Source organism: Pelmatolapia mariae, linkage group LG23 (assembly GCF_036321145.2).
Source record: "Pelmatolapia mariae isolate MD_Pm_ZW linkage group LG23, Pm_UMD_F_2, whole genome shotgun sequence".
NCBI classification, from domain to species: Eukaryota; Metazoa; Chordata; class Actinopteri; order Cichliformes; family Cichlidae; genus Pelmatolapia; species Pelmatolapia mariae.
This window is the reverse complement of record NC_086246.1, coordinates 51358029-51381872: the sequence shown is the minus strand read 5'-3', so window position 1 is coordinate 51381872 and position 23844 is coordinate 51358029.

Below are 23844 nucleotides of genomic sequence, written 5' to 3'. Positions count from 1 at the left end.
AAGTATAATAGTAATAAACACCAAAAGTGATAGCTGGCATTAGCAGAAAGAGCAGAACAGTTTAGAGTTTGAACTGAGAAAATCGGCTGAAAACTGAGGGAGTAGTTAATCGGCAAAAAATGTACGGAAGCAACTAGAGGAATAATAAAGAATAAAGAGAAACAGGAACTCAATAGTGTGGAAGCCCTTTAGGGCATCCACACAATAAAGAGAAACAGGAAAACAATAGTGTGGATGCCTTTGAAGGCATCCACACAATAAAGAGAAACAGGAACTCAATAGTGTGGAAGCCCTTTGAGGGCATCCACACAATAACTAGAAAGCGAAAATTTCAGAAGAAATTTTAAGTGTGCCTATGCCGCTGGTAATCAGTGTAGTTTGCCATTCATACAGCTACAGAGAGCAAAACTCAGCAGAGCAGCCATTCTCCACCATGAACTATGGTAAAAACAAACACCGCTCGCGCCTCACAGATGACAGCTTACAGTTTTGGGTAAAGATGAAGTGACTTTGTACAGCCCCGATTTGCAGACGCTGTGCACATAGTTTCATGAGCAGAAGTCCCATTGTACCACGGCAGACCCGACAATGTTTGCATGAACACGCTTTGAAGCATTACGTTATGGACCACTTTTCACACATGGTTGGTGTACCCACACAGCCGGCTGTAGCTTTTCAACTCACAGCCCGACACACACCCAAATAACAGCCGAGAGAGCACAGACTACGCCAGAGAGGCGTGATTGCAGATGCCGCTCAGGTGGGTCCACCTCCCCTGCAGCGGCACTGCAGACCACGCCCCGCCACACACATCAATCACGTAAAATAAATATTTATGCACTTTTGCATTCACTTTTTGTTTTTTGTTATTTTTACACAGTGTTCTGAATGATTAACAATGGTCTACAGCCAATCTTGTGTATTATCATACAAACTTTGGTTGTAAGATGCCCTACCTGGCCCCCTGGCAAAAGCTTTGCTAGATCCGCCCCTGCACAGTTACCAGCTGTCAGCTAAATAAAAAAGGAGCTTGGTGTTTATTTCTCTCAGAAACAGTTCATAACTTCCCTTCAACTCATTCATGTCACCTAAAAAAAAGGTAAACCTGTTTCTCCATCACCAGTTCAGCTCTGATGATTCGGTAAGGTCATCTCCTGGTTTCCACCAGCCGCTTCTACAGCTGTGGCTCCAGCAAACATCAGCTGATACTAGAAATTAAAATCAAATGAATTCTAACAACAGCTGATCAAGCTTAAACGTGCTGCTGTTGTTTAGCGCGATAAACAAACAAGAGAGAAAAGCCGATCATTGATCAGTTTCATGACTGAAGTTTGAACAGGTGAGAGAATGACAGGGGAGGCTGTCATAAAGTTCAACATCAGTAACTTAGCGCGCGCACAGCTGTATAGAAACTCCGTCAAAATAAACTACACCTAAACTCGGTTTATATCTGACCCAAATAGAGTGCAGTTCATAACTTCTTACCTGAAATTCAGTTCACCTCACGCTCTGACCGGCAGCCGCCTGCTTCTCCTGCCTTCGGTTTCCCTGATCCACGATCTACCACCGGTCGATCGGCGGTCGCCTCGCCGCCTCGTATGTCTCGTTTCCTGCATGCTCTGTCTGACACACACCGGTGGATAGCTGCCCTCGGTTGTAGCTCCGTGTCAGTGACCACCAAACAACTCAGTTATTTTTTCCACATCGACCAGCATCTGGACAATCCACCGCCTTTCACTGTTTGTACCGTTACTAAAAAAAAACCCTCATCGGCTCATAAAAACGAAAAATAAGTCCAGCTATAACCCTGAGTCAAAAAGACAGCCAACTCCGGTTAGCTAGCTAGCTGTCTAGCTCTTTGCAGGCACCGAAACCATCAGAGCTAATATGGGATGTCTTGGTAACACGAGCAGATATTTGAAGTTTACATCTGGCCAATCCACCACCTTTCACTGTTTATACCGTTACTAAAATGAATAAATAAATAAATCATCGGTCCATATAAACGAAAAATAAGTCCAGCTGTGACCACGAGACTTTACGAAGGACCGGGTGTGAAACCAGAGTAAGCCGCTCTCACTGTCATCCAGGCCGGCTGTAGCTTGTTAGCAAAGCCGCGCTAGCCGCGCTAGCCAGCTAGCCTCAAGCAGAAACGACATCGTCAGAACATTGTCGCTAATATGGGATGTTTTGACAAAACGAGCAGATATTTGAAGTTTACACACCTATATTCTCGCCTGAAAATATCTTAAAAGTTTATTTTGTGACCTGGAAACAGTATTAAGAGGAAAATAAAAACTAAGTGATGGCCGCCATTGTTTGACTCAGCAGAGGCGTGCTATGAATTGTGGGATATTGAGTTTTCCACCAAGCATTACCGTAACTTTTGAATGATTTGCGCAACCTTAAAAATTCCAATGCCTCCTGAAATCAGCGACGCTGTGCGCACCATTGATATTGTCATCATTACGGTAATCCAAATAAGGGTAGACAGGCTGTACTACTCCCGGCATACCACTAGAGAGAGCCAACACACCACAAATGAAGTTTGAAATTTGTATCAGTGGGACCAAAAGATGGAGCCAACACACCACAAATGAAGTCTGTTTCTATGGCGCCAAAAGAAGAATCTTTCTAAATTTGCACTAAAATATTAATATTTAAAAAACTATAAAAGTCATAAACACCAAAAGTGTATACCATACTAGTCCAGCTCCAGCCGCACAAAATGATCTAACATATGTAACCCTATTGTCAAAACTGTTTGGCAGAGAAGCGCGGGAAAATTTTCACTAAAATATTAATATTTAAAAAACTATAATAGTCATAAACACCAAAAGTCATAGCACACCATTCCTGATCCAGCCGCACAAAATGAGGTAACATATATGAAGCTTGTCTCAAAACTGCGAGGCGAGATTCGCTGCAAAATTTCAGGCGGAAACTGAAGAATAATAATAATAATAATAATAATAATAAATCCGACGAATAGTAATATGTGTGCCTCTTGGCATAGGCACACATAACTAGAAAGCGAAAATTTCAGAAGAAATTTTAAGTGTGCCTATGCAGCTGCGAATCAGTGTAGTTTGCCATTCATACGGCTACAGAGAGCAAAACTCAGAAGAGCAGCCATTCTCCACCATGAACTATGGTAAAAACAAACACCGCTCGCGCCTCACAGATGACAGCTTACAGTTTTGGGTAAAGATGAAGTGACTTTGTACAGCCCCGATTTGCAGACGCTGTGCACACAGGTTCATGAGCAGAAGTCCCATTGTACCACGGCAGACCCGACAATGTTTGCATGAACACGCTTTGAAGCATTACGTTATGGACCACTTTTCACACATGGTTGGTGTACCCACACAGCCGGCTGTAGCTTTTCAACTCACAGCCCCACACACACCCAAAAAACAGCCGAGAGAGCACAGACTACGCCCGAGAGAACACAGACTACGCCCGAGAGGCGTGATTGCAGGTGCCGCTCAGGTGGGTCCACCTCCCCTGCAGCGCCACTGCAGACCACGCCCCGCCACACACATCAAACACGTAAAATAAATATTTATGCACTTTTGCATTCACTTTTTGCTTTTTGTTATTTTTACACAGTGTTCTGAATGATTAACAATGGTCTACAGCCAATCTTGTGTATTATTATACAAACTTTGGTTGTAAGATGCAGATAACTACTTAATAAAAAGCTAAATATTTTATATGAGAGTAAGAAAGAAAAGTATATCTTTGTGTCCCCCTTTCCCTGTTAATGCCCTACCTGGTCCCCTGGCAAAAGCTTTGCTAGATCAGCCCCTGCACAGTTACCAGCTGTCAGCTACACAAAAACAGGAGCTGGGTGTTTATTCGTCTCTCAGAAACAGTTCATAACTTCCCTTCAACTCATTCATGTCACCTAAAGGGTAAACATGTTTGTCCATCACCAGTTCAGCTCTGATGATTCAGTAAGGACATCTCCTGGTTTGGACCAGCCGCGAAATTAAAATCAAATGAATTGTAACAACAGCTGATCAAGCTTAAACGTGCTGCTGTGTTTAGCGCCATAAACAAGAGCGAAAAGCCGATCGTTGATCAGTTTCACGATTGAAGTTGCAACAGGCTAGAGAATGACAGGGGAGGCTTCATAACGACAGAATAAATCGTAATATTTTCTCTGAATGTGGGACGATTCCGTTTGTACGGCAACTCTACGGACTAACTCTTATGAATAAAATAAAGTTCAACGTCAGTAACTTAGCGCGCACACAGCTCTATAGAAACTCCTGTGCAATTCATAACTTCTTACCTGAAATTCAGTTCACATCACGCTCCTGCCTTAGGTTTCCCTGATCCACGATCTACCACCGGTCGATCGGCGGTCCCCTCGCCGCCTCGTATGTCTCGTTCCCCGCATGTTTTTCTGACACACACCGGTAGATAGCTGCTCTCGGTTGTAGCTCCGGTTGTAGCTCCGCGTTAGCCAAGACCAAACAACTCAGTTATTTTTTCCACATCGACCAGCATCATCGGCCCATATAAACGAAAAATAAGTCCAACTAAGACAAAGACTGTTGGCGAGCGATCGGGTGATGGTCAGCAGCCTCACTGAAGGCAAGCCCGGGTGCTTGAAGGGTCGCTAGCGGCGCTAGCTAGCGGCGCTAGCCACGCTAGCTAGTTAGCCGGCAACATCGTCAGATATAATATGGGATGTTTTGACAAAACAAGCAGATATTTGAAGTTTACACACCTACATTCTCGCCTGAAAATATCTTAAAAGTTTATTTTGTGACCTAGAAACACGAATAAAAGACACTTAAAACGAAGAGGTGTCCGCCATTGTTTAACTCGGCAGAGGCGTGCTATGGATTATGGGATATTGAGTTTAAAAACAAGCATACAGATTTTCGGCCGTACTACTCCGGTATACCACTAGAGAGAGCCAACCCACCACAAATAAAGTCTGTTTCTATGGAAATTGGCCTAAATTTGCACTAAAATCAAAATATTTCTAAAAGTATAAAAGTCATGAACACCAAAAGTGTATACCATACTAGTCCAGCTCCAGCCGCACAAAATGATCTAACATATGTAACCGTATTGTCAAAACTGTTCGGCAGAGAGGCACGGGAAAATTTTCACTAAAATATTAATATTTAAAAAACTATAATAGTCATAAACACCAAAAGTCATAGCACACCATTCCTGATCCAGCCGCACAAAATGAGGTAACATATATGAAGCTTGTCTCAAAACTGCGGGGCGAGATTCGCTGCAAAATTTCAGGCGGAAACTGAAGAATAATAATAACTAGAAAAATTTGCATTTCCTGCGAAAATGCTGTGTGGATGCCTTAACGCTGAAGCTGTCTGCTGAAAATGACTGAAAACTTTGAAACGCTGCAAAAGTTGTATGGCAGTAAAGAAACTGAAAAATTCTGCTGAAAACAGGTGAAAAAACAGAAACCTTTGCTGAAAAGAGGTGGAAAGGCAAAGATTCAGCTTAAAAGGGGTAAAGAAGTTCAAATTTGTACTGAAAAGAGGAGAGGTGAAAAGGTTTCTTCTGAAATTAGCAGAAGATACTGAGATTTGTACTGATAAGAGGTGAAAGACTGAAAATTCTGCTTAAAATAGGTGAATCAGCAGAATTTCTACTGAAAAGAGGTAAAGAAGTACAACGTGGCACTGAAAACAAGTGAATCAGCAGAATGTCTGCTAAAAAGAGATTTCTGTTGAAAACACCTGAAAAATCTGGGATTTGTGCTGAAAAGGGGTGAAAAAATTCAAAATTATGCTGAAACGGGGTGAAGAAGAGGTGTTGGGCTGTTGAGAAGAGTTGAATAAGTTGAACTGACAAATGCGATGATATGGCACAAATACTATAATTGGGTACAAATACTATAATTTGGCACAAGTACTATGATTTAGTACAAATACTATGATTTGGCAGAAATACTATGCCTTAGTAGTAATACTATAACATAACAGATATATGATGATTTTGCAGACATTCTGGTTTTACACAAATACTATAATGTGGCAGAATGACTATGTTTTAGCACAAATACTATGATTTGCTATAAATACTATGATTTGGCACATATACTGTATTCAGCAGAGATACTATAACAAAATAGAGAGTCTACGACTTAGTAGTAATACTATAACATAATAGATATACTATGATTTTGCAGACAGTCTATGTTTTTGCACAACTAGCACAATGTGGCAGAAATACTATGATTTGGCACAAGTACTATGATTTAGTAGAAATACTCTTATTGGCAGAAATACTATGTTTCAGTACAAATACTATGATTTGGCAATAATATTCCATTTCAGCACAACTACTGAGATTTGATTGAAATACTATGATTTAGAAGAAATACTATGACTTCGTAAAAATACTATGATTTGGTTCGAATACTATGATTTGCAAAAAATGCTATGATTTGGCACAAGTACCATGATTTAGTACAAATACTACGAATTGGCAGAAGTACTGTGACTTAGTAGTAATACTTTAACATAACAGATATACTGTGATTTAACAGACAATATGTTTTTGCACGAATACTACGATTTTGCTCAAATACTATGAAATTGCAGTGATACTATGATTTTGAAGGAATACTATGATTTGGTAGAAAAACTATGCCTTAGTTGTAATACTATAACATAACAGATATACTGTGATTTTGCAGACATAGTATGTTTTTGCACAAATACTACGATTTTGCTCAAATACTACGAAATTGCAGTAATACTATGATTTTGAAGGAATACTATGATTTGGTAGAAAAACTATGCCTTAGTTGTAATACTATAACATAACAGATATACTGTGATTTTGCAGACATAGTATGTTTTTGCACAAATACTACGATTTTGCTCAAATACTACGAAATTGCAGTAATACTATGATTTTGAAGGATTTCTATGATTTGGTAGAAAAACTATGCCTTAGTAGTAATACTATAACATAACAGATATACTGTGATTTTGCAGACATAGTATGTTTTTGCACAAATACTACGATTTTGCTCAAATACTACGAAATTGCAGTAATACTATGATTTTAAAGAAATACTATGATTTGGTAGAAATACTATGCCTTAGTAGTAATACTATAACATAACAGATATACTATGATTTTGCAGACATTCTATGTTTTTGCACAAATACTACACTTTGGCAGAATTACTATGTTTGGGCACAAATACTATGATTTGCTATAAATACTATGATTTGGCACCTATACTATAATCAGCAGATATACTATAACATAGAAATTTTAATTGGGCACAAATAACATGATTTGGCACAAATACAATGATATGGCAGAAATACTATGATTGGGTACAAATACTATGATTTGACACAAGTACTAGGACTTAGTACAAATACTATGATTTGGCACAAATACTATGAAATTGCAGTAATACTATGATTTTGAAGGAATACTATGATTAGGTAGAAATACTATGCCTTAGTAGTAATACTATAACATAACATATATACTGTGATTTTCCAAACATAGTATGTTTTTGCATGAATACTACGATTTCGCTCAAATACTATGAAATTGCAGTAATACTATGATTTTGAAGAAATACTATGATTAGGTAGAAATACTATGCCTTAGTAGTAATACTATAACATAACAGATATACTGTGATTTTGCAGACATAGTATGTTTTTGCACAAATACTACAACTTTGCTCAAATACTACAAAATTGCAGTAACACTATGATTTTGAAGGAATACTATGATTAGGTAGAAATACTATGCCTTAGTAGTAATACTATAACATAACAGTTATACTATGATTTTGCAGACATTCTATGTCTTTGCACAAATACTGCAATTTGGCAGAAATACTATGTTTTAGCACAAATACTATGATTTGCTATAAATACTATGATTTGGCACATATACTGTATTCAGCAGATATACTTTAACAAAATAGAGAGTCTACGACTTAGTAGTAATACTATAACATAACAGATATACTGGGATTTTGCAGACAGTCTATGTTTTTGCACAACTAGCACAATGTGGCAGAAATACTATGATTTGGCACAAGTACTATGATTTAGTAGAAATACTCTTATTGGCAGAAATACTATGTTTCAGTACAAATACTATGATTTGGCAATAATATTCCGTTTCAGCACAACTACTGAGATTTGATTGAAATACTATGATTTAGAAGAAATACTATGACTTCGTAAAAATACTATGTTTTGGTTCGAATACTATGATTTGCAAAAAATACTATGATTTGGCACAAGTACCATGATTTAGTACAAATACTACGAATTGGCAGAAATACTTTGACTTAGTACTAATACTTTAACATAACAGATATACTGTGATTTAGCAGACATAGTATGTTTTTGCACAAATACTACGATGTCGCTCAAATACTATGAAATTGCAGTAATACTATGATTTTGAAGGAATACTGTGGTTTGGTACAAATACCATGCCTTAGTAGTAATACTATAACATAACAGATTTACTGTTATTTTGCAGACATAGTATGTTTTTGCACAAATACTACGATTTCTCTCAAATACTATGAAATTGAAGTAATACTATGATTTTGAAGGAATACTTTGATTTGGTAGAAATACTATGCCTTAGTAGTAATACTATAACATAAAAGATATACTGTGATTTTGCAGACAAAGTATGTTTTTGCACAAATACTACAATTTGGCAAGAAATACTATGTTTGGGCACAAATACTATGATTTGCTATAAATACTATGATTTGGCACATATACTATAATCAGCAGATATACTATAACATAACAGAAATTCTACGACTTAGTAGTAATACTATAACATAACAGAAATTGGGCACAAATAACATGATTTGGCACAAATACCATGATCTGGCAAAAAAATACCATGATTTGGCACAAATACGATGATATGGCAGAAATACTATGATCAAAAGATATTATTTATGTTAAAACATAACATAAATAATATCTTTTGACAGAAATTTCTGCTAAAAGGTACTATTTCTGCTTTTTAGCAGAAATACTGTAATTTTGCATAAATACTATGATTTGGGATAAATACTATGATTTGGCAGATATACTATATTCAGCACATATACTATAACATAACAGACATTCCTCCACTTAGTAGTAATCTCATCACATAAAATTTATATTATGATTTGGCCCCAAAACCATGATTTGGCACAAATACCATGATTTTTAAAAAATACTATGATTTAGCAGAAATACTATGATTGAGCAGAAGTACTAAGATGTAGTAGAAGTACTTTGATTTAGCAGAAATACTATTATGGATGAGTAATACTTTAACATGGGAGAAATATGATATACACACACACATACACAGAGAGCAAAGTGTACAGGAGCTGTTGAGAGTCTGGGCTTGGTATATCTAGGTCAGCTAAATTGGCTGCACCTGCTGTAATCAGCACTTACACACACAGACACAGAGAGAAGTATGAGTTTTCTTCAGTGTATTTCTCACATTCAGGATTCCCCTCGAACAAATGGCCATAATTTCCTAACCGTAGGGGCTAGAACACTCATTCTGACACCGTTTTGTTCAGAAGAGATGGGGGAATCTGCAAGTCTTCATAATTTAGAGATAAAATATAAATTATTGAAGATATATGACGTGTAATACACTGTAACTGAGTAGAGGCAAAGCAAAACTGTCTTGACTTGCCCTCAAACAACGTTTTGTAACTCTAAATCTATATGGAGCATCAAAATCATTCTTTCACCGTAAGAAACAGCAGGCTTTGGTGAACAGTCATGGAAATTTTCAGGTCTCTGTGGAAATCCATCAAAAAGATATGACGAGAGAAAAAAGTGCCTCATTTCCAGAGTTTGAAATCTAAAGAAATCTGAGCGAGGGACAAATTTCCTACCCTCAAATAAGTGTAATTCATGGCCAAACAGTAATAGGTGAGAAAAAACTTCTTGAATTGTGAGCATCAGGAGTGTCTGAAGATATAGTTGCACAAGCCTCATGTCTCCACTTTGTTTCGTTAAGGAGATATGACAATTTGAAAATGCCTCTCATTAGAGAAATCCAGCGCTGATTTTGAACAAAACTCTCCATTGACTCTCTATGGAGACTTTACAGACTTTGTGTTGCTCTGAGGAGATTTGCCAAAATTCTGTAATTCCCACAACAATGATAGTGACAATTTCTGAAAGCCAGCAAAAATACCTACGTTTTGATGTATAATTTGTGGGGGTTGAGTGGAAATTGAGCGAGTTGCAAGAAGTTGTTCAGACATGAAGAGAAAATTCAGAAATTTCCACTGTCCACTCTGAGTTAATTGCATAGCAACCATAACAACGCATGTATTTTCTGAAAAATCACAATTTTGCAACTGAAAACTTAAAGAGGTATAAAATTAAAATGGTAGAAGATCTGAAAAAGCTGAATCATACAGGAATAGCCCAATAATCTGAGAACATTTTAAAGTTTGAATGGAGTTTCTACGTGAAAGTATGAGGAAGTAGTTAAGTTTCAAAAACAAGCAAGTTTTAGCAGAATTTCTGAAGAATTTTAGAACTTTCCCATTCATTCCAATGGGACAAAAAATTGCATAAAAAGCTTAATATTTTAAAAAGTATAATAGTTAAAAGTACAAAAAGATATAGCACAAATGAGCACAAATAGCTGAATATTGTGAAATTTGAACTGAGAAAATAGCACAAAAACTGCGGAAGTAGTTAAGCGGCGAAGAACGGAGCAACTTGAAGAATAAAGTATAAAGAACTAGAAAAATTTGCATTTCCTGCGAAAATGCTGTGTGGATGCCTTAACGCTGAAGCTGTCTGCTGAAAAGCTGAAAAAGATGAAAAGTTGCAAAAAGTTGTATGGTGGTGGAAAAAAAAAAAAGTCACCCTGAGCAGGATTTGAACCTGGCCCTCCTAGTCTCAAGGCAGCTACTCATCTCACTGAGCCAAAGTCATGCTTACAAAGAAGAGGTGGAGAGACGGACAATTCTGCTGAAATGAGCAGAAGCTGCTGAGAACTGTGCTGATAAGAGGTGAAAAGGCTGAAAATTTTGCAGAAAAGAGGTGAATCAGCAGAATTTATTCAGAAAAGAGGCAAAGAAGCAGAAACTTGCGCTGAAAAGAGATGAATCAGCAGAGTTTCTGCTGAAGAGAGGTTTTTTTTTCTGAAAACAGCCAAAAAAGCTGGAATTTGTGCTGAAAAGGGGTGAAAAACATGAAAATTTTGCTGAAAAGGGGTGAAGAAGCTAAAGTATACCAAATCAAAGTATTTGTGCCAAAACATAGTGTTTCTGCCATATTGTGGTACTACTACATTACAACATGAATACGGATTAAAGATGAAAGAAACTGGCAACAAATTCCTCCACTACAAACCAGTCTGATACCACTTCTTTGCAGTGTTCACGTTTACTAAGGCACTACCCAAAAGGCGCCACAAGAGGGCACTCCAACACAAGAGATGACCTATGTACACTGATGCACTTAGTAACAGTCAGCCTCCTTGAATTGGCAGAAATACTGTGATTTAGTAGTAATACTATAACATAACAGATATACTGTGATGTTGCAGACATAGTATGTTTTTGCACTACTCATTTGTAGTGAAAAAAATTAGCAATATAAATTACAGGTCTGTGATAGTGTATAAATTTGTAGTGAAAAAAAAATGTTGACCAAGGTGGGATTGAACCCATGACCTTTGAGCTGCAGTGCCGTGTCATTACTGATTGCGCCCCCTTTCCAGGGGGCGCGGGGCTGAAAAACAAAGACATCAGCAAACAGAAATAGATCGCGGTGAGAGGCGAAAAACGCCGTTTTTTGGTGTTACAAAACGTCGCGTAACTCAAAAACTAGGAGGGCTAGCAGCATAATTCTTGTAATGGGTGAATCAGCGGACTTTGGTGTACTTTGACTGCGATTTTCATTGCTCTTTGTACCTCCGTCGCGGAGATATGACGAGAGAAGAAACGGCTTCATTTCCAGAGTTTGAAGACTGAGAGAAGGACAGATTTCTGCTAAAAAAGAGGTGTAGACGCGCTTGATGGAGATGGCTTTATGTGTAAGGGTACACTGAAGAGTGTCAAGAAAGGAGAGTGCATGCAAGCAGGGAAGATGTGTAGTAACTGTCACAGGTAGGACTCGAACCTCTGCCACCGGGTCTCACAGCAGTGGCTCAACCCTCTGAGCCAAATGAGGCCTGGTCACAAAGGGGGCGGGTGTCTAAAACACAGAAAAGTCAGTCAGCATTAGATCGCGGTGAGAGGCGGTGAGAGGCGAAAAACGCCTGTTTTTGGAGTTACAAAACGTCGTGTAACTCAAAAACTAGGAGGGCTAGCAGCATAATTCTTGTACTGGGTGAATCAGCGGACTTTGGTGTATTTTGACTGCGATTTTCATTGCTCTTTGTACCTCCGTCGCGGAGATATGACGAGAGAAGAAACGGCTTCATTTTCAGAGTGTGAAAACTGAGAGGAGGACAGATTTCCACCCCTCAAACAAACGTAATTTATGGCTCAACGGTAAGATGAATGTAAGATGAATTATTGTGTGGATGCCTTTGAAGGCATCCACACAATAAAGAGAAACAGGAACTCAATAGTGTGGAAGCCCTTTTAGGGCATCCACACAATAATAATAATAAATCCGACGAATAGTAATATGTGTGCCTCTTGGCATAGGCACACATAATAAATCCGACGAATAGTAATATGTGTGCCTCTTGGCATAGGCACACATAAAAAAAAGAAAAAAAGAAAAGACAATAAACATGCACACACACAGCGCAGCAACAAACTGTTTAACCAAACGATGGAAGCCATGAACCAATAAACCTTTAACATACAGCTGCATATTTTTCCTGTAGGTTTACTCGTATTATTTTATATAACGTTTCCTACCTGTGGTAAATGAAAACGAAGCACTGAGATCTAATTTCTTCTCTGGAAGTAGAAAGTTTTAAAAATGCAGCGACTCAAACTGGAAACAGCGCCAGGAGACCACAGTGGCCAAAAATATATTACATCCGTAGTGGTTTAAGCACTACCATAGAGAATGAATGGGAGATGGGGATAAGGAGATAATCTGACTCTTTCTCTTACTCTCAGCTGCACTTCAGATTGAATCAAGCTGGGGATGCGTGTGTAATACTTTTCATTCAGCAGCTGCCTATTTGCTTCCAGCCTGTACTGCCGTTTATCCAGCAGCACAATTTTAGAGCCCTCGTCCCCCGACACAGGTGATTGTCTGCCAAAGAGTGATTTCCGGTATTTGCCAAAAAGTGATTGCTCGTATTTAAACTGCTATAAGTAACTTGTTGGGCTATAATATGTGAAACATATGTGAACTGCATCCCTCATGGATGACATAAAGTTATCTGGAGCCACAAACAACATTCGTGTAACAAGGCAGAAGGCGCAATCAGTTTTTGGCAGTGACTTTTATATAACCTTTATTTATGCAGTTAAAAAAAAATCTCATTAACATTAAAAATGTCTTTTGTAAGAGTAAGTTGGCCAAGAGGACAGCGGAAATGGCAGCAAATATTACAATAGTTCTGTAAAAATATTTTAAGTGGGGATAAAGGACCGGATTGGTTATAATGTAAGTACAATAACACAGAGTTGTAAAGATACTTGAAAAAACAGATAATTTTTTAGTTCTATATATAACCCCTTTGTAAACGCTGTTCACCGAAGTCTATTTACCAACATACGTAAAGATATTACACATAAAAAATATAGGGAAACATTGGAAATCACTTTTTGGCACAATACCGGCTTATTTACGATGCAGGTGTGTTTTTTCTGCAACTCCCTGCAAGCCCTAACCCTAACCCTGGCCGAGGCGTGGAGCTCTTTTCCAAATGAGCCCCCTCTCCGCTCGACGTGCGCCACTCTGTCCGCAGTCATGTGAAAGTGATGCTGAGGAATGAGTGTTAAACAGTGTCAGGAATAGTAAAATATTATGCTACTATTATTTGCTGCTATTTTTTATAATCATTACTACTATTCCATTAATTATTAATATTGATATTGCATTTGGATGTTTAAACATATTGGCACCCAATTAAGCTTTTATTACAGGTCCAGTAAGAACCACTTTAAACTGTTGAGGTGAATCTATAATTTTAAAGGCTTTTGAATGTTTTTATATTCTTACACTGAAGTCCAGACTTCAGTGGGTGAGAGGCTGAGTTGCAGGCTGACAGGAAACACAGGCTTGTGCAGAGTATGCTTTGCAAAAGTGAAACCGAAAGCAGAGTCTGAGTGCAAGTATTTTGAGTAGGTTATGAACAATCAGGTTATTCTTTAGTATCTTTTATGTATCTATATCTTTGGATTAAGCTTTTAGTAAAGGTTCTTGATTAAAACATTTACTCAACATATTACATATAAAGTTCCAATTAGGTTTTTGGTGAGAGGTCAGAAGTGTAATGGGAGAGATGAGAGAGCATTTAAGGACGAGACACACATACACACACAGTTTCAGTTGTGTACGTGCTGGCCTTCTGTCTGGTGGAAAGGTTACAAGGTCTAGCTGGGGAGCTGAGAGGTGAAACAAAGTGCAAGCAAAGGCTGACACATACACACACACACACACATCGTAGAAAGACTCAGTTATATAGGTAAAAGTTAATCATGTTTTGCTTGCAACTGCAAAATTGTGCGTGCATATGTGACTGTTTGATGAAGAAGCAGGTGCAGGATGTTCCAGAGACAAGCGACAGCGAAGGCGAGCTGAGGGGAAGCACCTGGATGGAGACGAGACGATGTTCTTTTAAACTATGTTAAAAGTCATTGTGGTTTTGGATTGACGTAGGAGATATTGAGTCTGCCTGGCAACAGAAAGGGGGGCTGTACTATTTCACCCCTATAAATACTGTGTTCTGACTATTGTAAGGAAGTTCAACACTGAATCTGTACAGTGTTGGCTCCACGCTGCGTGTATTCATTAAAATGTCGTCTAACTTTACCCGGCCGGATCAGTGGTCGTTATTTTGGAATCCCCCTCAATTTTTGAATCTAAACATTTGGGGGTTCGTCCGGTGGTTGAGGGGGATTTTGGAGGTGTATGCGGGGAGATCCGGGGTCCGTGGTGATTAGACGGGCAGACGCTAATCAGTGGTGAAAGTGAGGAGGCATTCCCCGGGGCATTTAAAGGTAAGACACTGCCTGTTGAAATATATTTCCAAAAAGTGTCAAATTGGGCATGACAAAATTAAAGCCTAATCACTGAAATTACTGGTGAATGTCTGTTTTGATTTTGGTTTTGATTTTGGTGAAAATCTCATGGAAACTGAAGTTAAAGTAATGATAATGAAATGAAAGTGATAAAGTGACAGTACTGAGTTAAAGAGAATAAAAGAAAAGGAAAAGAAATAAAGTGAGTTCGAGTCTCACGTAGAAAGTAGGGAATTTGGTCATTGTGTGGGATTAAGTCCCGTTGGTCATTTTGGTTCTTTCAATCCTTAAGAAGCGCACTTTTCTCCTTGGTAACGCTTGCGCCTGGGCAGGAAACTGACCCTTGACCTATCGGCGAATAGGGATAGTACGGCCAACAGCCGGGGAGAACTTGGGAACCTCCAAAATTGCTAAGGATTGGCCTCAATTGTAATCCCGTTTTGGATGTAGATTGTTGGTTCAAATTACTCTAAATTTTCCTAGAATGACAGCGGCGTCTGTTAAGAAGCGCATTTTTCTCCTTGGTAACGCTTGCGCCTGGGCAGGACGCTGACCCTTGACCTATCGGCGAATAGGGATAGTACGGTCGACAGCCGGGAAGAACTTGGGGACCTTCGAAATTGCTAGGAGTTAGAGTCTCCTATCTGCGCTTGTTTGGCTACCTGTAAATTAAGTTAGGGTTAGAAATTTGGACGGAACAGTTAGAGTCTGTTCTGGTGAAGTGGTCGCAAAAAAGTCTGGGACTTTATCGGTTGGACCGTTAACTTAAATTTGTCGAAATTGTATAGGAGCTAACAGGCCTAAAATCTGTGCAGTTGTAATTATAAGACGTCTGTGTAATATAAAATAAGAGATCTTTGTGTGAGAGGAGTTTCTGAGTCATCAGTGCACTGCCGGATGTGCACTGATGGTGTGTGTGTGAGAATGCAAATGAGGAGCGGTGACGCGCATGGAGAGTGTTGCTTTCAGTTTAGAGTGTGATTGAGCTTTATAACTACTGTTTGAAACAGGCATTTAGAAAATTTGGCTAAATGCCTGTGACTGAGAGGCTGGTTTTGCTCACTAGAATTGTATAAATAGAGTGTGAATTGATTACTGTAGATGTATAGGAGTTGACTGACTTTTGATAGATATATATATAGATTGAGTGCATTGTACAGTACCTAAGACCAATATATTACTTTAAGTAGTAACCTATCTTGAGCCACAAATGGTGGTGTGTTTTTTTGAGTTATGTGTGTGCTGCGAGAATGATTAGAGCTTTCAATTGTTTTTGTTTGACTTGCTTTTTCTGATTATGAAAAGCATGTCTAAAATACTGTTAGGAGAGCGTATTTGGAGTGATTTTGACTGTGTGAATGTTGTGAGTAGAAATGCAAAGAATTTAGTATATCTAAAAGGCAGTGTGTGTGAGACGATTCATGATGTCTGAAAGAGGTTAGAATATTTAAAAGTGTGCATGAAATAAGGGTGTATTGGTTTTGAGACGAAGATTTAGTAGAACTAAAGAGGGTTTGTAGACTGTAAATATGGAAAACAAGAGTTTGATTAATCTGTAGAAACAGGAAAGAGAGACAGAAAATACTGTGCTGCTGTGTGTGAGAGGAAGTGGTGGTTGTGAGAGGAACTTTGCATGCCCATAAAAGGAGCTGACTGTGTCAAGACAGCTGACAGAGAAACAGACGAGTTAAACTCTAAGAAGATGAAGCGAATGAATGTCTTAAGAGAAAGTAATAAAATTATATTAATTATATGTTTTAGAAAAGAGAAAGACCGAGAAAATAAATAGATGAACTATCAATTACATTAATGAAGTGAAAACGCACGTACACAATTGTTACATGTGAAATTATTGTTGGAAAGTTTAATACACACATGAAATAAAGAAAGCAGGTTACACTCCTTTAATTTCCAGAACCAGTGTGTCCCCTAAGCTGATGACACCATTGCCCAGTTGGCCCCTGTATCAGGCGAGTACGGAAGGCTGGATAGCCCATGACGGGTAAGATCCCACCTGAAAATCCTGGGACAACCTAAGGCAGGCACAGTCACGACTACTTGACCTAAGTCCGTGTGAGCTCGGACTCACTGGTGGAGATGGGACTTCAAGGGTACAGCCGCTGGGCAGAGGGGAAATGTCATTAACAATGACCAGTGATGAGCCAAAGAGAGAAAAACACGCTGTCTAAAAGGAGTCTGAAACACAGTAAAAGAAACATTTAAAAAAAAAACCACACATACAAACGGAAAACGCACTAACCTTACAGAGATAAGCTCAGGAAGATTAATGCATAGATAGTGATTAAACTTGGCTAAGAACACAAACATATGTAATTAAATCAGCTTGCTAATTTCATGAGTGTTAAAATAGGTGTGAATGTTTAATAAAATAGACTTAAAGCTTGAAGTTGACTCAAAAGAAGCTGTATGACAGGGGAGTGAGTTATGGAAAAAACAAACAAAAGAAAAGTGATTAAAGTAGTTTTTAAAAGAGTGAGTTAGGAGTGCTCTTGCACTGATTGATCAAAGCAAGTGATTAGTATAGAAAGAAAATGAAAATAATTGAAGAATGTGTTAAGGTTTAAACAGGCATTTCTCTTGTCACGGCAACTTGTTGAGATATGACTAAGTATGCAAATTAGCTGGAGTGAGTGGTGACGATGAAGCTTCCTGTGTGCGTGTGTGACTGAGGCTTTCAGTTGAGGAAACAGAGCAGGGACTGGGGAGGATCATTTGCCGAAATATATATAAGGGTAAAGTAACAGGATAATGGATTATGGTGGTCAGGTCTGTTCAGAGATGCAGATTGGGATAAACATTGATAAAAAATTGATAAAAAATGGAGATGTGTAAGGGGGCCCATTAGTTTGTAACAGTGCACTTAGAAAAAACCTGTCAGGTGATTTTGTTTTGTGTTTTGATGAGCTAATAATCAGCTCTCTTTTTCTCATTTTTGTTTTGAAGCAGGCCTGGAAGAGAGTGAACTAACGGCGCTGACAAAATTCTCGGGAGAACGAAATATAAGGTGGGCTTTATAGATTATAATTGGCGGAGGGGGAGACCTGATTGGCTGTGAGTCTCTGTCTAAAAGGATTGTAGCGATTCAATCCAGTCAAGAGCCTAGAGAACTATTTTCCTAAACAGGAAAACGAAATAAAACAAATGATTGAGCTCATTTTGCTGATGTGGAGTATCTCATTATTTGCGTGGAAGGCCCCATATCAGCAAATATCATGTGTGAATGTGTGTGAGTGAATGTGGGTGACTGGACCAAGGTGGGGGTGAATAAATGTGGACAAACAATTTACCATGCCAGGAAGAGAAATGGGAGGCTTTGTTTTGCTTTTGTCATAAGCAGGACGAGTGGAAGACTTAATTCTGGGGATGCTGATTTTTGAGTTGCTTGGAGAAAATTTCTGTTTTACTGACTGGGGGTGGATTATGTTAATACATTATAAAATGCTAAATGCGAAAAGGGAAACATTTTTTGATATTACCCAAGTTACCATTAACTGAAGTAACACATGATTGATAACTGTTCTGTTTTAAGTTTATTTTTGGTATAACACAGATTGGATCATAAAGGGGGAGAGTAGGTTATGAAGTGTAAAGTACTGGTTTTGTTTCCAGGAATTTCCAAGGATCCAGATTTCGAATGCAGTAAGGAGTTCGAGGAGATGTGTCAGGATGATTAAATTGATTTTATTCCTTGAACACAGGTTTTCAGGGCCGCACCAAAATATCCGAGAGGAGGATGGCTGAAGTGTTTGGAGAGATGATATGCCTAACCTTTTTTCCTTTTAATTTCTTAAGCCCAGGTGACACATTTTGAGTTTTATTTGGACACACATGTGAAGTCCAAATAAAAAAGGGGGATTGAAATGGGTTTTAGTATGATTTTATAACTATTGGGGTTTGTTGATAATTTAGATATGGTAGTACTGAGGCAGAAATTGTTATTTCTAAAAAAGGATTAAAATGAACTGATTTCTGTTCAGAAGATAAAATGTCGGTGTTCATAAGAAGCTGTACACGAAAACTTAAAGGGAAACTGTGGGAACAATAATAATAACGGGGAAGATTAGTGAAGATTTGACGAGCAGAAAATGTGTGATTTCTTTTGATTTTTAGAATAAGCTGTTATAATGTAGGCTTTAAAACAAATATTAAATAGATTTATTTCTAGCGTAGAGGAGAGCTTTTTATGAGGATGTTAAAAGTGTCACTGACCCAAAGGAATAGCATTGAAGATTACATACATAGAAATGATTTCATACACATTGCATTCTGTGCCTTTAAAGGAGTTGTGGCTCAGAAAGTCGTCTCTTGAGGGTTAAAAACTTTTGGTTAGCGTTAATGATTAATCTATTGTGAGAATGACCTGACTTATTGGAGGATTGCACACGCTTACAGACATATGGAGTTCTTAACACACATGACAGTATTGAGTTGAGGCCAAGGGCCTGAAATTCCTTTAGCTTTTATCTGAATTTGAGTTGGCCCACTAACAGGTGACAGAAAAGAGGAACTGAATAGGAGTTTGCTTGTAACTAAACTGTGTGACATGTAAAAGATTGAGATAATACATGCAGCTCTAAATTAGTCTTATTACATTAAGAGCTACAGAATAACAAATGCTTGTTGAAGTGACCAAGTTTTTGCTTTAAAACAGAAGTAAACGGAGAAAGCTTATATATTTTGGTTAAGTCTGATAAAGTATAAATTAGAATGTATCATTACATTAAGAGCAGCAAAATGAAATAAAATGCTATATCAAAACAGGTTATAACACAGGAAATGTGAGTTTAAAATGAAGTTAGAGTTAACACACAGATGTTGTTTTAGGCAGCTTTTAGCTACATCTTACATCTAGTTGATTAGAATGGATGTTTTTTCTTTCAATCCTTTAGTAGAATAGGAGTTTATGATAATTTTTCTTGTGAAAGGTGATTTTAGATGAGAGTTACATGCAGCTGCGACAGTACAGGATGTTGATGATCAGATAAGGGAGAATAGAGCGAGCAACAGGAAATATATGTGAAAGCAGTGCTTTAAGACTGTTAGAATGTTGTAGATTACAATAAGTGATGTTTAAGACTATATATGAACAAAAGTCAGGAAGAGTTTAAACTAGGATTGAAAGAAAACTAAACTGGGTGAAAAGGGGGTGAAGGAAGTAGATTTAGGACCGGTCACAGCTTATTTGTTTGATTTATTTGTTGTGGATAGAAGTGATTATGACAAAATAATGAGGAAACATTGAAAACATACAACCTTTTGAGGGGACAGATAGGGTTAAAACTAGGAATTGTGTTGTGTTTCTATGGAAACACAAAAAGGGGGAGTGTCAGGAATAGTAAAATATTATGCTGCTATTATTTGCTATTTTTTATAATCATTACTACTATTCCATTAATTATTAGGGCCGGAGCACAAAAGTGCGAAGGCCCTATTGTATCTGCTCTGTTTATTATTATTATTATTATTATTATTATTATTATTTTTCATTGAAATGAATTGCCTTTTTGAGGGCTTTAACATGCTCAAAAACTCATGAAATTTTGCACACATGCCAGGTCTGGTGAAAAATTTTGTATTTTAATAGTTTTACATGTGAGCACTGGGAAATGGCTCTGTAGCGCCACCTATGCGTTGTTAAATGCAGCCCTACGAACACATCGTTTGACCTACATGTATGAAATCCGGCACACATGTGTATCATACCAAGACGAACAAAAAAGTCAGTGGGACCACTGACGCAAACCCAACAGGAAGTCCGCAATTTAGAGGTGAAGGTGACATTTTGGCTCTAATTTTGCCATTTCCATGCCTCGAACTTTTTCGAACTCCCCCTTGGGATTTGGTCGTATAAGCTTCATCTTTGGTCAGTTTCAACTACACACCTGGGCCATGTTAAATTGCGGAGCTTTTGAGTTTTCGGGATACGGTGAGGCCGTGGCGCCGTGGCGAATTTCGATGACTCGCCATGAAAATCTTATTGTCTCTCATTCTGTCATACATGGTCCGACCTGGACCAAAGAGCACACATATGATAAGGCTCCACCCCTGAACATATTTCAACTGCCATATTTGACACCAGGGACAGCGCCACCTAGTGGGAACAGGAAATGTCATGTTTTACACTTTGGGGTACAGTATTGTGATGGTTGACATCAGCAGCCTCAAATCTCTCCAGGAAAGCCTTAAGGAGTTGGTCTTGAGTTACAGTGAAAACTGTGACTTTTCGTCAGAGGGTGTGACCCCTGCAGCATGGCGAACATTGATGTCTCGCCATGAAGATACAAATTAGTATAACTCAATGAAATCCAGTCTGATCAGTACCAGACTTTAAAGGCATGATGTCAGACCCGCCCTGAACAGATTGATGTGCCCATTGTCAGGACTAGGTAGAGCGCCACCTAGTGGGAACAGGAAATGTCATGTCTTACATTTTGTTGTACAGATTTTCACAGGTACGTCATGGTAACCTCAAAAGCGGTGAATATCACGATCAGTCCCTCGTGATGCTTCAGTGAGAAAATTGTGACTTTAAACTGAACGGTGCACCCTGGTGGCAACGCAGTTCACCATGAAAGATGAAGTGGATTTTGAGGGGCTTGGAAAGTTTGAAAAGTCTTCAAATTTGGCGCACACCTCCAATGTGATGAGGGCTATCTTGTTATGTGATCATTTTCATTGAATAGCGCAAAATGGCTCCACAGCGCCCCCTACAATTTTCCAAAACAACAGCCCCTGCTCTGTGTTTTATGTATGAGTCTGAAACCTGGTAAGCTTATAGGAGATATTAAGATGTACAAAAAAGTCTCTTGGAGCAATATCCCAAATCCAACAGGAAGTCAGCCATTTTAAAATTTATGTGTAATTTTGGCGACATTTTCCCCTCTTTTCAGGCCTCATACTTTGACGAACTCCTCCAAGGGATTTTATCATATTGAACCAATCTCCAGTGCGTGGAATCTAAAGACCTTTGTGATGTTAAATTGCGAAGCTTTTTACGTTCAGGGAAACGGGGTGGTCATGGCGGCACGTGGAGATTCAATCACTCGCCAAAAAGCAGTAATCTGCTGTCACTCAAAAACACAATATCCAATCTCTACCAAAGGTCGCAGGTGTGATGAGACTCGAGCTCGGAAATGTTTGTTATGCCATTTGTCAGTAATGGTTAGAGCGCCACCTAGTGGGACGACTATAATAATGGTTGAATTAGATGAAATGTTAGCTGGTGGTTAAATGCATGAATCCCATCAATGTGACATCAGATCGGACGCATTGGTTTTAGGTGTTGGGCTTGGCTCGACGTGCTGGGGTGCGAGGGCCCTCGTATCGCTGCTTGCAGCTTTAATTAATATTGATATTGCATTTGGATGTTTAAACATATTGGCACCCAATTAAGCTTTTATTACAGGTCCAGTAAGAACCACTTTAAACTGTTGAGGTGAATCTATAATTTTAAAGGCTTTTGAATGTTTTTATATTCTTACACTGAAGTCCAGACTTCAGTGGGTGAGAGGCTGAGCTGCAGGCTGACAGGAAACACAGGCTTGTGCAGAGCATGCTTTGCAAAAGTGAAACCGAAAGCAGAGTCTGAGTGCAAGTATTTTGAGTAGGTTATGAACAATCAGGTTATTCTTTAGTATCTTTTATGTATCTATATCTTTGGATTAAGCTTTTAGTAAAGGTTCTTGATTAAAACATTTACTCAACATATTACATATAAAGTTCCAATTAGGTTTTTGGTGAGAGGTCAGAAGTGTAACGGGAGAGATGAGAGAGCATTTAAGGACAAGACACACATACACACACAGTTTCAGTTGTGTACGTGCTGGCCTTCTGTCTGGTGGAAAGGTTACAAGGTCTAGCTGGGGAGCTGAGAGGTGAAACAAAGTGCAAGCAGAGGCTGACATACACACACACACACATCGTAGAAAGACTCAGTTATATAGGTAAAAGTTAATCATGTTTTGCTTGCAACTGCAAAATTGTGCGTGCATATGTGACTGTTTGATGAAGAAGCAGGTGCAGGATGTTCCAGAGACAAGTGACAGCGAAGGCGAGCTGAGGGGAAGCACCTGGATGGAGACGAGACGATGTTCTTTTAAACTATGTTAAAAGTCATTGTGGTTTTGGATTGACGTAGGAGATATTGAGTCTGCCTGGCAACAGAAAGGGGGGCTGTACTATTTCACCCCTATAAATACTGTGTTCTGACTATTGTAAGGAAGTTCAACACTGAATCTGTACAGTGTTGGCTCCACGCTGCGTGTATTCATTAAAATGTCGTCTAACTTTACCCGGCCGGATCAGTGGTCGTTATTTTGGAATCCCCCTCAATTTTTGAATCTTAACAACAGTTAAAATGACTAGCTATAAAACTGTTGATCGTTGTGAGGTTGGGTCTCTGTATTTTGCTGAAGGAATTTGAAAAAATACTTTTGCGCCACAAAAATATCCGTTAGGAAAGACGGAGCGCGCACGACCAAACCCGGCTGATGGCACTCCCGCCGAGGGGTGCCATCTCGGCCAAGCAGCGTGATTTTCTTATTGGGACCCGACGATTGGCGGCAGCGCATCATCGGGTTAAACCAGCAGCGCCGACAGAACGAGTGAGAGCGCAGCTG